The following is a 14704-nucleotide window of genomic DNA, read 5'->3' on the forward strand; positions in this document are numbered from 1 at the left end:
CAGAGGTTCCTTAGCATCACTACAAACTCAGACAAACATGTGCCCAGCAGAGTCAGTACAACAGAAGAGTCCAGAATTGTGCCTCGGGGCGAGCTTTCATGTACTAACTTAAACTCAGTCATGCCAGATGACTACTGGCTACTCCAAGCAAGAGCCAGTGCTTTGATAAAGCAATCCAGACCTGTGGGATGTCTGAGATATGGGTTTAGCAATGTGATAAATATTGAAGTTAAAAGTTCAGCACAGTTCACCGCTCAACAGTGATGGCTAGTTCTAAAGTAAGTTTGTTTGGGTTGGATGTTCATCGGCTCATTCCACCTGGCCAGAGATGAAAAATCAGAGACTGATCTGTAATAGTCTGGCAATCTTGCACATTTCTCCCTCACTGCCGGTTTCCACAGAAACACATACTTTTTTTATCCTCTTTGTGGCTTGTGTCTCTCTCACTCTGTATAATTTCATAGCTCAGCAATAATGAGATAAACTGTTAATATTTAAGTGGGGGGAAAACTCACTTGATTCCAACATTATAGGGCTACCAATTGGCAAACACTGACAGAATGTGGCTAAAAACCTGCCTATAGTGCTACTGAGAGATGTCAAAAGGCTGTGTAGGGGGAGATTTTCATTTGACACTCACCAAAAGGCTGGACACTTATTTTCCTGGACTTCCTTACTGTGTGCCTCAAACACCCTCACTAAAAAATAGATAAATAAATAATAATATATGGCTCACATGCTGAGGTCAAATGGGTAGATCATAGAATCGGAGAACTGCTAAATGTTCCCAATTAGGATTTTTTTTAAACTAGTTAGGTGTTTGTCTCAACTCTGAGCCTTACAATTATTAAGAGTTATCATGTGAGATCTGCTGTACTCAAAACCTAAAATCCACTGAAGAAACAGGTGATGAACACAAGATTTACGATGGAAATAATGCAGCCGAGGGTAAATTCCTCTAAGCTTGGTAAACTACCAAGACTACCCATGGTAAATGCAACATTTCTATAATCTCTAGTCTATTTGTAACAAGGTTTTAACCTTTGCCACAGAATCTACAGCCTCCCATTAGGAAATGGGATGTGTTTGAGCAGCTAAACAAAAAGAAGTTAAGAGTAAAATGATCCCTAACTGCTGAAAGTGTTTTTCACTGAATCTGACAATTTGCTCAGCAGTACTATCTCCAATTACTATACTACATAACTCAGGCTGCAAAACATTATTTTCAGCTTTGATTAATAAGCTGATTACTGTCAAAGCTAAAAAAAAAAAAAAAAAAAAGTGTACAGGCATGTTTTCTCCAGCCAGGAGTCTAAAACTGTTCAATGTACTCCTGGAAGATTGAAACCATTGCATTGTTGACATTTCTTTTGACCATAAACATCATATAAATGATAGTAGTAACCAACATGACGGTGCTGTTTGTCTGTGGAATTCAGTTTTGAAGCCTCATCATTGGCAATCACCACTGGGTTTTTTTTGTTGTTTTTTTCGAAGCTAGAAATGGGAGTGCAGAGCCAGCACTTGACAAGCTAACATTAGGTCTGGATAGCTCAGCTGATTAACAAGGTGCATTTAAGATTTATTGTGATACTATATATTAGTAGCGAAAAACAGTTTTAAAACCAAATGTTTTTGCCTGGAAAACAAAATTACTCTTAAAGCAGAGCTTTTTTCCCGAAGTTGCCAACTTAGGGAGAAAATTAGTACACTAGATGCACTTTGTCTCTTCAGACGATTCCAGTATTTTATGTTGCCTTGATATACAGTTATGAGGGAGAAAAGAGTATATCCTTAATGCTTCCATAAGAATTAAGAGGGTAAAGCAGCAGTCAGCAATGCTGGTAACCACATTTGATTATCAGCACTGATCATTGACCATGTGCAGTCCTTTTGGGTATTTAAGGAGCTATAACAAACTATTTAGACAAACAAAATATATTTATAAAAGAATCTCCTATAGATTGTCCTGCTCAGCTGCAGGGAAGGGGTGGTGCAGTGGGTTCAGGGGTGGTGCCAGGGGAGGTGGGCGGACACAGCTTAAAGCGATGCTGCCTCCTGTATTTTAGTAGCACGCCAGAACCTGAGGGAAGAGAGTGGTCCGAGAGCTGACACTGGGCAGGACAGCTGGAGCCACACAGCAGCCCGCAGGGAAACTGTGTAAACAAGTTCCACTTTGTAAATAAAGGCACTTAAACGCATCAGTTGTGTCAGTCTGCGTGTGCTGGACTTCATAACCAGGATAAGTGTTACAACCCCTTTAAGGTTTCTTAGGTTTTAAGTACACCAACTGTGTAATGCTATCATATCCATATGACCAAAGGAAATGTAACAAGTAACTTTATTCACACAACATTTACATTTAACAGCTTACAACAACTTCAGAAAAGTCCAAATCTTATGTCATATCTTATGTTATGTCATACAGTGCAACTTCTTCATCACATTTACACTAAATTACATTTGAAATTCCACATAGCTTTTCAAGCCCTCAGGATCTGAGACGATATTCGCAAAACATCCCAAGGCAAAAAGAGGCTCCCCACTTTTTGGAGTTGCATGAGTAATTCACAGAGCCCAAAATGATCTCCCAAGTCTGACAGACAGAGGCAGTCCAGAGGGCTTCCAATAACTACAGACTAATCAACATAAAGACATTTTTATAAGGGTCTTCTATCACTCACTTGTCTCACGCTTTAATTTCTTTATCAAATGTATATGAACCCCCTACATGTTTTTTTATGTTCTCTTTCTATTTTTTCCATCTTAGTTGGTACTTACTCAAGCAGGATCACCACACACAGCTGTTTGTGTAGTTTGTCACATAAAAATTTTGGATATAGTGTCGGTAAATAACATACAAGCAATTTGGTTCACCTACAGAAATTGCTGCTGACTCAGGATTCTGAGAACAGCTGTTTGTGTGAAATGAATGGCCCCAAAACCTCAGCAGAGCTGCCAATTAACTTAAGAACATAAGTACTGCAAAGTATCATTTGTTCAAAATTTTACAAATAACACATTAATAAGCTTTAAAAAACTTACTGTACAGCCTGGTAAGATTTACCGGCTGCAAAACACATCAGTATTGGTGCATATGTTGTCTGATAGGTTTCACAGTAGAATCGAATGTTTGGGATAGCCCTACAGAGGGAATGGTGATCACATGATCTGTCTAGCAGAATCACTATGAATCATTTTTCCAAACTCTCAGGACAGGAGTCAGAGCAGCATCACAGCCGAGCAGACAGTTGTGTCAAGTGTTGTCTTTACTGTAAATTGCAGACTATTCTGAAATACACTGCTGAAAAGTTAACAAACTAGCTTTCCAGTGACACCACTGAATTATATTTACAGCAACCACACCTGCAAGTAGTTGGAGTAGTTGACCAACTGGCCTTCCAGATTTTGACCATACAACAATCTCAATCCTTGGGTGACTAGCTTCGATCACAAGGCGATGCACAAATCACCTGGTCGGAGGCAACCCGTCTCCAAGCAATCACTGACTCTAGTCATTCTCAGACTGGCAAAAGTTTAATCTCATTTCTAAACGCAGACAAATTGCCAACACACTGCAATCAATATGAATCAGTCTCAACTAATGAGCACAACAAATCTGTGACATATGTCTTTGCAATATGGGGCTCAACTCAGTTTGTTGAAAAATGGTTGTATTCTTGTTATACTCTGTTTCTACAAAGAAACAAGGTTGTGGAGCACCTATGTCATTTGGCAGTTATTTGAGGAGGAATTTCTGAATTTCCCGTTCAAAACTGTGAGGTCTAGACTGTTGATGCAAATAGATAATGTGAATTTTTCTGCATGCAGAAAGGAACAGATTTGAAATGGTTACAAATTTATTACAGTTAATTACTATATTGTCACAAACAGACTGCATGCAATTGGCAACCTGACCCCTTTTAATTGCAAACTGAAGCAGACAAATAGATTGACTTTGCCATTTTATCAGTCTTAACATACTAAAGTCCCTGTGAAGATGACAACAGATTGCAAGTGGTTGCAGACCTTTTCAGCATCTTCAAGGCCACTAGATCAAAGCTTCACTGCATATAGTCACAGTGATTTTGGTGCTGTGGTCTCAACCACACTTTCCCCTAGTGTGACTATAGCATAAAGTACAATGGTCGTATACTGGACTTAAAAAAGTGTTCAGTCATTGTCTAAATTAAAGAGAACCATCCATGACTAGGACACAAATAAAAAAAAAATACAGATAAGACAAAAAAGAAATGCTTTCACGACTATTTTGGCTTTAGAATAGTCTCATCTAGTGTAGAATGGTGCAGGATAACTCAATCAAAAAAGAAGAAGAAAAAAAATTGGTTTATCTATTCCATGCAGCTAAGTTTGCTTCATGAGCTACTGTGTATAAATGAATCTTTCAAGTTAAATTTTCCAGTTGGTTAACCTATATTTTTCATTCACTGGAAGTTTCCCTCAGGCGCTTTGGGAAAATATTTCAAGAAGGGTTTTGACAATTTCAGAATGTTCTTGCATGAAAAAGTGAATGCCAGGCAAGGAGATGACCATTCATTTATGCAGCGTGTCATTTAATAACCTTTTTCAGCCCTTGCGGAGGTATCCTATGATTTTTTTTAAGTATTTTTAAACATTTGTGTTATTTCTGTGCATCCTCATTTGGTAAAACAAGCACAACATTCAGGTACTAATTTAAAAATATGTATAAAAACAACAGTCCCTGTAATCCATAAGTGGATTCTTACATGAACAGAATAATAATTGGAAATATATTTTGCTGGAACCTTTGGCATCCTTGCTCTGGCTTGGTCGAGGTAAACAACTTTTTATAATTTAGGAAGAAACAATTATTCTGCATATAACTAAAAAAAAACACCTACCCACCCTCCCAGCCCCATCTATCCATTGGCATGCCACTGAAACAACATTCAGAGGGAAGCCAAGAGGATACTGTATTCATGTTGAGAAAACCTAATATGTATTGGCATAATTTCTGGAAGCTGTTTATGTATTCCATAGACAATGAAGCTGCTTCTGAGCGTGATGCCATGCTACACACATTTGCCACTATAGCTCAAGGTGGCACAGTGTTGCATGAACACAGAATACATTTGCTGCAACCAAGTAAAATTTCAAAAAGGTTGGAAAAAATTAAGCAGTCTTTTACTTAAAGTGCCAAATCGACCTACAAGATGTCTTGTTGCTTTTTTGAATCTCAAATATTGGTGTTGGGATGCTCAAACAAAGGTTATTTCATTTTAATAAATTAAATTTCAAATTGGAGGAAGTATTTTGACGTTAGCATTAACTTTAAAGGTTATATTTATTCATCTATAAAAGGGGATGGTTAGCTTGCATGTTGGTAAGTAATGTGTGATTAAAATACAGTTACTGAAAGGAAGGCTGTCCTGATTTTGATGATGAATTTAGTACACATTTGGATTTCATCCTTATTCTGGTCTCCACAGTGTTCTCTCATTATGTGATTAGTCCCCTGTGTATGCCAAATCACCTGTTTATGTTCCTTGTGGTGCTTCGTTGTTTGTGGTTAAATGCTTGCTCTTCATGTCTGCTTTGGACATCACTTAGCATTTCAATCTAGACCCTGAACTCTGTTTTGTAGACTGTTTGCATCAGCTAAACAAAGCCTTGCTTTTTGTTTAAACTATTTCCTTCCTCCATTTAGATCCTCTTTATTCCATCCAACCTTCATGGATGATACTTCAGATCCCAGTTAATGTCAAAAACAATGGATCATGCATGAGTATGATGCTGCACATCCACTGTCTTCCAGATATTTCATAATTAAATGCATATTAACATAATCAGTTGCTTTTAAAATCAATCTTTTAATCATCACAATGCTTTAATTTGCTTACATTTATTTTTTTAGATCAGAATGAGAAATAATGACTATACAAACAAAGTTTCCAAGTAATTTTGCAAATTTAGGGATTGAGGAGGGTATAAATATCTGATCCTTGAACCTGATCCTTTTTATTGTAGAGCATATATAATAGCAGCTGCATAGCAAGCAAAATAGGCGTTACAGCTGTTCCTACTGTTTACTGCTCAGTTGTGTGAGTAAAACTCTCATCTTTGCTAAGAGCCCCAGACCCTTCAGGAGGACAGTATCTAGCCAAAACAGAAACTAATTGGTGTTGTCGAGGGCAAGTCCATAGCGTATGACTCATTAAGTTTAGTTTTAATGAACTAGTGTAGTGCATGATTAGGAGTGCAGGACAAAGACCCTCTGCCCTGGCACACTAGTGTGCTTTATAGTCTGACGAGTTGGGTTCTGAAGTGATCGGGGAGTTGGTAAGCACTTTCTGATGCTATGCATACATTTTTAGAGAACCTGTATTTTTCAAAGTGAGTAGAGCGAGAAAACTCATGCTCCAGGTTAGTTTAATGACAAGCTTTAATGCCCACTTCCTTATCAAATAAATCAACAGCTGAGGGTAACAAATAATGATAAAGTTTACAAATGATTTGAAGCAAAAAAAAAAAAAAAAGATAGAAAAAACAGCTAGATTTTATGCTAATATGCTGACGTTAGTGCTGGTTTATGTCCCAGCAGTTGTATGATCTGTGTACTTTGCTATCATTATACGAAAACACATACATGATGTCTTTACTCAGCTTACATGCACATTTTATTTGAGTAGATTTGGCAGTGAGGTTGCTAGGCAATGAGTGGTTCAGTTCTAAAAAGAAAACGAAGATTTACTGGCAATTAGTTGGAAATGAACATGCTGGCATTGATTTTCCTCCCAAATCTACTTTAATTACGGAGTGTAATGTTAGTCTTGCAGATCTCTGTAAAAAGATAGCTGACTGATTCCCTCCCAGAGCACCTTGAAGACACTTTCAAGTACTGCTGAAACCTCAGCTAAGCAAATTAAACCCCTCATATCAGCAGGATCGGAGGAGGTTGCTGGGAACACTGAACCTGAGATACTGGGACACCACTGGTGATCTAGTTTAGACAATGTTTGAGGTGAAGATTCACAAACCCCCAGATAAAGCCTCTTAATCTCCATCTTGCTCCTTCTTGGTTTCTATCTGCCTTTTCTATCTATCTCTTCCTCTGCAGGGAGGAGAAAGCATCTGAGCTCATTACATCAGCCAATGCAGGTTGGGGATTAAAAATGAAGCTGTGCTTTAATCAGATAAAGACAGTAAAAAATGTAAATAAAGAAGAATGCATGGCATAGTTTAATTTAAAAAAAAAACACTACCCTAACAACAAATAATTAATTCAACAAAATTAACAGAAATAAATATGCCAGGAACATATTTTAAAAATACCAGTAACTGCCCTGTCCCACAGATGAAGCCAGAGTCACTGGGGAATGCTTGATGACTACAAAAAAAACTGCCAACAAGGGAGCGCTTGTTCCGTGGCTGATTTCTTGTTATTTTGCATTTCTCACACTTGCAAACCCAACACATGCACACACACACCGTGGGTATGGTGACACACACTTATTTTATCATAGCTGTGGTTTCAGCTTAAACGCACAGGACACAGACCCTCCCGCTCAGTGGTCACTCCGCTGTCTTCCTCGACTGTCACTGAAACATAAGAAGAGTCACAATCAGTCACTCGTCCCAAACACCTGTGCAGCCCCGCCTCCGCACCGCCCCGGGAGCTCACCGTGCCACCCCTCCCCTGCAGTGGGCCAGAGACCACACCCGCACCACACCCCGACCTGCTTTAACTTGAATATGTGCAAAGCAAGGATAATAAAGACATGGATGAGCAAATTTGATGTGAAAGAACTTGACTGGCCTGCACTGTCTTGATCTCAACCCAACAGAAGAGCTTTAGGATGAATTGGAGCACAGACTGCAACCCAGGCCTTCTCATCCGACATCAGTGTCAATCTCACAAATGTGCTTCTGGAAGAATGATCAAAAATTTCCATAAACACATTCGTAAACCTTGTGGAAAGCCTTCCCTGAAGAGTTGAAACATTTCTAGCTGCAAATGGTTGGCTGAGATCATGATAAAAACTATGGATTAAGAATGGGATGTCACTTAAGTTCATATGTGTGTGAAGGCATACAAGTGAATACTTTTGGCAATATGGTGTAGCAACAACACATCTCCTTTTTAAGTGTTTTCTGTGTTTTCCTGAACAGATGGTACCTGTGTAGCAGGTGAAATGACCATGTTACACTCAGACTAGTGGAGTGTGTGATACACTGAGCAAGAGTAACAATAGTAAAAACCCAGCCTTTGCTATTTCTTCTCTGCTTTTATCTCAGTGCTAACCCACGTCCACAGTTTCAAAGTGAAGCCTACAGCACCAAGATGCAGAGTGCTTTCATACATCTGGCATAAAAGTAAAAGAAACCATTGATCATACTACTGTGTGCCATTATTCACTGTCGTTCCCTCAGGTCCATCTCACGGGCACTGAAATTTCTTGAAATCGTACACACGCACAAACACACACACACAGACACACATATTAAAAGTTCAATGAAGATAGTAATAAAGACATCTTTCCAGCAAATAACTGATACTTTTGATCATAGTTTAAGCATTTATGCTCTAAGTTAACTATACATGTGCACCAATTCTTGTCCTTGTTCGGAGAGATCATTTATGTTCCATCTGTGTAGACCACGGGTCCTTGGGTTTTGTCTAATAGTGAGTCAGGGTCAATAGTGTAAAAGCACTTATTAACTACACTTCATGGGCTGTCATGTTTAAACACAACACTGCATCAGTGTGTGAAATCGATGCAATAGCTCAATAGTTCAATAATCATTTCAGAGGTGTAATGATATGTAGTACATTACTATAGAGGTATTGACTGCAAGACTTTCTCCAGTATTACTCAATAAAATGGCTGTCCAGCATTAATGTTACATAGGCTACACACTGATACTGTGTACTCTCTACCTCAGCTATTCAGGAGCACTACAGATACTGAAGCAAGGTAAGACTGGAGTTCAGTGTGTTTAATGAATAGTGATGCAGCATTAGTATTCACCGTGTGCAGACAAACTGGCTTCTTTGTAGGCTCTCTTCCCTCTCCATTTGAATGACACAGAGAAATCAAAAGAGCACCGGAGAGGCACAGAGGCCTTTCATCTGCCACCGAGCAAAAGCAAGTGAAAGAACAGGGCAGAGAGTTAGAGGAACCAAGTCACTGCTTCTTCTCTAGATTATCTTTTTTGCTGTGCACACTAGCCAAAATCTTCTATGGTGTCTGGTTTGCTTTCTGACTCTAGTCATATGCCACGCTCTGTTTGCACAAAAAAATGGAGGGTCTTCAGAGGGTGATGACATCAAGCTGAGTTCAGAGTTGGAGTTTAAGTCACATACCCTCTAGAATTACTGTTTTCTAAAACTGAGCCGTTTTCAAGGGGTCACCTTACACTTATAAGCTGAAATGTTTGCCTACTGCTTTAATAATGTGTAAATTATAGAAAACCTATACTCCTTATCGAGTAAGGTGGGATTGAGAGAGAGAGACTGATGACTGCCGAGCATACTTCTCAGACATCTGAGACAGGGTAAAAGGTGTTCATGTCCAGCCTTTTATGTTTAAAATAATACAGAGTGCTATAACAGAGCTTATCTATATGTGCTATTGCTAATAGTAAATTATCTTTATTCTTAATCAGCGACATAAAGCAAAATATAGGCCTGAATAATACGTTAAATGAGAAATTAGATGAGTAATGAAAATGTTTTTCAGTGTCTGAATATTGTGGTGTGAGTGAGTGACACCAAGGAGCCACTAATCTAAGAGAATGTCAGACTTTTTAAATGTATGATTTAATAAAAGAAATTGTACTGAGTGTGATCAGCAAAACCAGAGTTTTAAAGAGAAGTAGTTTAAAGAAAGTACTCTTATGCAACTGGATTAAAAGGAGATTATTGTTAAGAATAACATGTAATGAAGTGCTTTTGAAGTTTAATGTTTAAACTTTTAAATTGTATGTTGAAACGTCAGATAGATAGAGAGAAGATGATAAGATGTGGCTAGACATCAGGTGATTAGATGTTAACACATGATTGGATGAGATGACATCTGGCCTCACCAATGGTAACAGGTGATGTGACGTCCAGTAAGAAATAAGGGAGAAAGGATGATCAGGTATAAAAGCGGTTCTTCCCTTCTTCCCTTCCCTTCCCACCTTCTGCAAGATGAGCAGGTCAGAATCACAGCAGAGGCAGCAGAAGAATCAACTACTGCTCAAACTGTGAACCTGCAAATTGGTTTTGTAGTTTTCTGCTTTTTTCTGCTTATTTGTGTCATGTTAGATTATAGAATCAAGAGGATTTGGATTTTCTCACAGTAGGTTAATGAGATAAGCATAGTTCAGGTGATTTGAATATTTTATATTAATTTTATAATTATTATTATTATTTGATTCTACTGTTTAATAAAATAACCTGCAGTTAAGGTCTAAATTGTGAACATTCCCTTTTTAACCCTTTGTAAAAACAGTTAAAAAAATAAATCTGAGGTTACTCCAGCTCTTTAAAAAGTAACAGAGTCTTGCAAGTAAGGAAGTAAGCCTGCAGTCTAAGTGCTCTAATACGGTGATATGGTACAATGCGGTCTTTAAGATTGGGCTTCATTACTGAAGATGTGGGGAATTAGTTTAAATTTGACTCTGGATTCAACAGAGACCCAATGAAGAGAAGCCAATATGGGATAAATATGGCCTCTCTCATTCCAGTCTCTGTCAGTAGTCACTGCAGTATTCAGGATCAACTGAAGGCTTTTTAAGGAGCTTTCAGGACCACCTGCTAATGATGAATTACAATAATCCAGTCTAGAAGTAATAAATGCATGAACAAGATTTTTAGCGTCACTCTGAGACAGGATGTTTCTAATTTTAGAGATAATGGGCAAACGCAAGAAAGCACTGATTGCATTAAAGGGCATATTCTAATGCTATATTTTATACAAATCCAAAACTTACTTTAAAAAAAAAATTATTTTAGATATTTATCACATTTTCTTTTTTCCCGATTGAGAAGACCTGGTAGAACAATTCTTCAAAACACTACCAAATTTCTTATACGAATTTCCTAACCAAAAGTTTAATGATGAATGGACTGGATAGATGAATAAAATAGTGGATTGTTTTCTTAATATAACCATTTTACCACAAAAGACTTTAGCTACTTATATAAATAAAAATCAAAAGATATAGTTGAAGTTATTTAAAAGTAGTTTTTAACAATTCATCTCACAAAAATGTATAGACATACACAACTTCCAGGATTTGGTGGAAGAAGAAGACCAAAAACAACCAAAGTTGTGCTGGACACATTGAAGAGGCTGTGCCAATCAGCATTTGACCAACACAAGTAGTGTTGATGTGGCACAGTGTTGAAAGAAGTGTGGAGTAACTGATCTATGGCTATTTTTGTTCTGCTGTTGGTCCTTTAGTTTAGGGCCAAAGAAGAAGCCATTATATTCATATAGGGATGTCGGTGTAATGAAGTGAGTGCTCTGCACTGCAGTCATCCCTTTTGTTTTTGTACGCTTTCAAGCTCACTTTTCAGCCAGTCAGCATTCTTCCTATACAGCCTCAAATAAATAAATAAATAAATAAATATATGCACTATAAATATAAATAAAAGTGAATTGAACTTATCTTTGTATAGCCAAATGCTTACACAACGAGCCACAAATACAGCACTCAAAAGTAATACCAAATTTAAAAGTTCTTTTGAGATTAAACTCGAAATACTATTTTGAGAATATTATACTTATATACATGTATATCTGTGCTAAAAGAGAAATTATTTCCTTGTTAATGAAACAGATTCTGGAGTACAATTTCACTAAGTCATTTACACAAGTTGTGGCAGTTGTTTGACTCAAAATGATAGCTTTCTCCACATTTTGACTTGAAGCAGTATTTCAAGTTTAATGTCAAGATTTCAACTTCCTTCTCAAAATGAACAATTTTTTGTAAGTACTGTAGAGATGGTCAACATACACATCTAAATATCAATTTGATTAAACTGCAGGACACTTCACCTGTTGGCACAACCAGGTAGTGCAACAAATACAGAATACATTACATTGCCAGTTAATTTATATTTGGTAAAATTAATGGAACTTAATCAAATAAGAATATTTGTCACCAGCAACTTAATTGATATTGACTTGTAATAAAACTGCTGATTTTAAGGTTCAACTGAAATAAGTAGAAAAATGATAACTAAACTTAAATCAAGAGAAAATGACTCCTGAAATAAGTAAGTTAGTAAGTAAGTTACTCTGGTGTTGTTGAAACTCCTGAAACACTTCAGCATTGATAGAAAGTGCCGCTCCCTCATTCCTCGTGCAGACACCGGCATGCAGAGAGAACTTTAACAAGACAACAGACAAGATTAATGCTAGCCTGTTATCAAGTTACCCACAGAATGAGCATTAATTAGTAACAGCTGATATGAGCCACCACTGGTAGCATTTGGCATTTTAATCAGTGAAAGGGACGATTAGAGACAGATGAATGTGGTAAGCTGCTGTCAATGTTCCATACACTGATCTTTGATAATGATAAGTAGCAGCACTGTTTAGATTATATTTGCAAGCCTGAAGATCAAAACTCACCTATGCATCCCCCCAAAATTTCCATAATCAAACTTCAATTACAGCTAGTGAAATGCTTGCAGCATAAAGCTCAGCAGGGGTAAAGAATAGTGTTTCAACACCAGCAGCCTAACATGAATGAAATTACAACAGAGAAAGAATCAGATTTTAATCATCTTAATTTTAGACCATACTGATCCATTAAGATAAGCTAGGATCTGCCCTTACACTGGTAATTTTATACATTGCACCAATCAATCCTTGTTTACCACAGGCCAGCTCCAAGCAAAGATGCACATCACCTGAATATATCTTGCAAGTTGTTACTTTTAAACCACTTTGTGTATTTAAAGTTGTTTAGAAAATCATTTTTCTAAATTCTGTGATTGTGTTCAGCTAGAACAAATTCACTGGACCCCTGATGCTCCCACAGTCAACCACTGGTGTGGGACATTTTAATACTTTGAAAGGTTTGTGTTTGATTTTTGTTTTTCTCAATGGCAAAAGGTTCATTTGAAAGCGAGGGCTTAGGGCTAAGTAACCTAAGCAAGGTTGATTAACAACCTAAAAGACTGGAACACAAATTTCTTATGAACCACAGAAAGACATTTTTACTGATCAAATAATTCCATTTAAATTTTCCAAAAGGCACCAACAGAACAAACAAGGTGGAGAGATCACACAGTTAAGTTAATCAAATTAGCAGAGGTGAGCCGTAGCAGAGAGCTAATGGCACTAAGTGGCCACATCTCTAATTCCAGTAATCACAACAGATGTGTTCCATTAAAAAAAACAAAAAACAAAAAAACAAAATCAAATGGTTTCTTTATTTGAGACGCTTTGCTAGGTGTTTTCAGTAGCAACCTTAAGTTGAAGATTGTTTGTGTGTCGTTGTTGATTTAGTTGCTCCAAAAGCTTTTGCTGTCTCTGATAGGTTTATTTGTTTTTTGTTCTGTTTTTCAGCCTAATTAATTCCTGTAAGATTTCAGGGAACAGCTACCAAATACAGGTTTAGCAACTTGAATCAATTTCAGATCATTTATTTGCTCCATTTGTAATGGAGTAACAAGGGAACAGCCCTCACCTGACCATGAAACTACTTGGTTTGCTAACCTGTTTGTGCCTGTTTGCCTATTGTTGCTGAAAACTCAGCTTGTTTTGTTTTGACAGGAAACTTTAGCTGTCTTTGTTTTACAGGTGTGTCCGTCTCCCATTAACAATGATATGAGTTGGACAACCAGAGATGCTAGCAGCTTTTTTCTGATTGTTTGTGCATGCATGTTATGGATAAACCTCTGGACTTTCATGGTAAACTAATAGGGGACTAGTGTGCAAGGAAAGCAACATAGGCTTCTGGAGGAAACCTGGTCTTGTTAGGAGAGATGGCATCCATCCCACTTTGGATGGAGCAGCTCTCATTTCTAGAAATCTGGCAAAATTTATTTCTGAAGGTGCTGTAACCATTTAAGGATATAATTCATCCACTTTCTTATTCTCCCAGAAAGCCAGTTTGCTGCTCTATAAAAAAAAAAGCCCTTCTTAAAACTAGAATATCTTACTATTTATCACTAATTGAAGGAAATAATAACTTTAGATCTCAGTGCAGTCCACTCCAATTTGTTCATCTAAATGGAGAGTCCTCTTTACACACTAAGCTAAATTATGGCATTCCACAGGGTTCCGTGCTAGGACCAATTCTGTTTACATTATACTTGCAATATACATGCTTAAGCAGTATTGTTAGAATGCAAACACTTTCACTGCTATGTAGATGACACCTAACTTTATCTATCCATGAAGTCAAATAAAACACACTTCAATTAATAAACTGCAGGAATATCTTAAAGGCATAAATAACAGGATGTCCTCAAATTTTCTGCTTCTAAATTCAGATAAAACTGAGGTTTTTAACTCTCCCCTAAAAATCTCAGATATGCAGTATCTTATCCAGACACTTATTCTGGGTGGCATTACCTTGGCCACCAGGAACACTGTGAGGAATCTTGGACTTGTTTTTGACCATGGTCAAAAACAAGTGTCCTTCAAAGCACATATTAAACAAATATGCAGAACTGCTTTCTTCCATTTGCACAATATTTCTAAAATTAGAAACATCC

Source organism: Oreochromis niloticus, linkage group LG22 (assembly GCF_001858045.2).
Source record: "Oreochromis niloticus isolate F11D_XX linkage group LG22, O_niloticus_UMD_NMBU, whole genome shotgun sequence".
NCBI lineage: Eukaryota > Metazoa > Chordata > Actinopteri > Cichliformes > Cichlidae > Oreochromis > Oreochromis niloticus.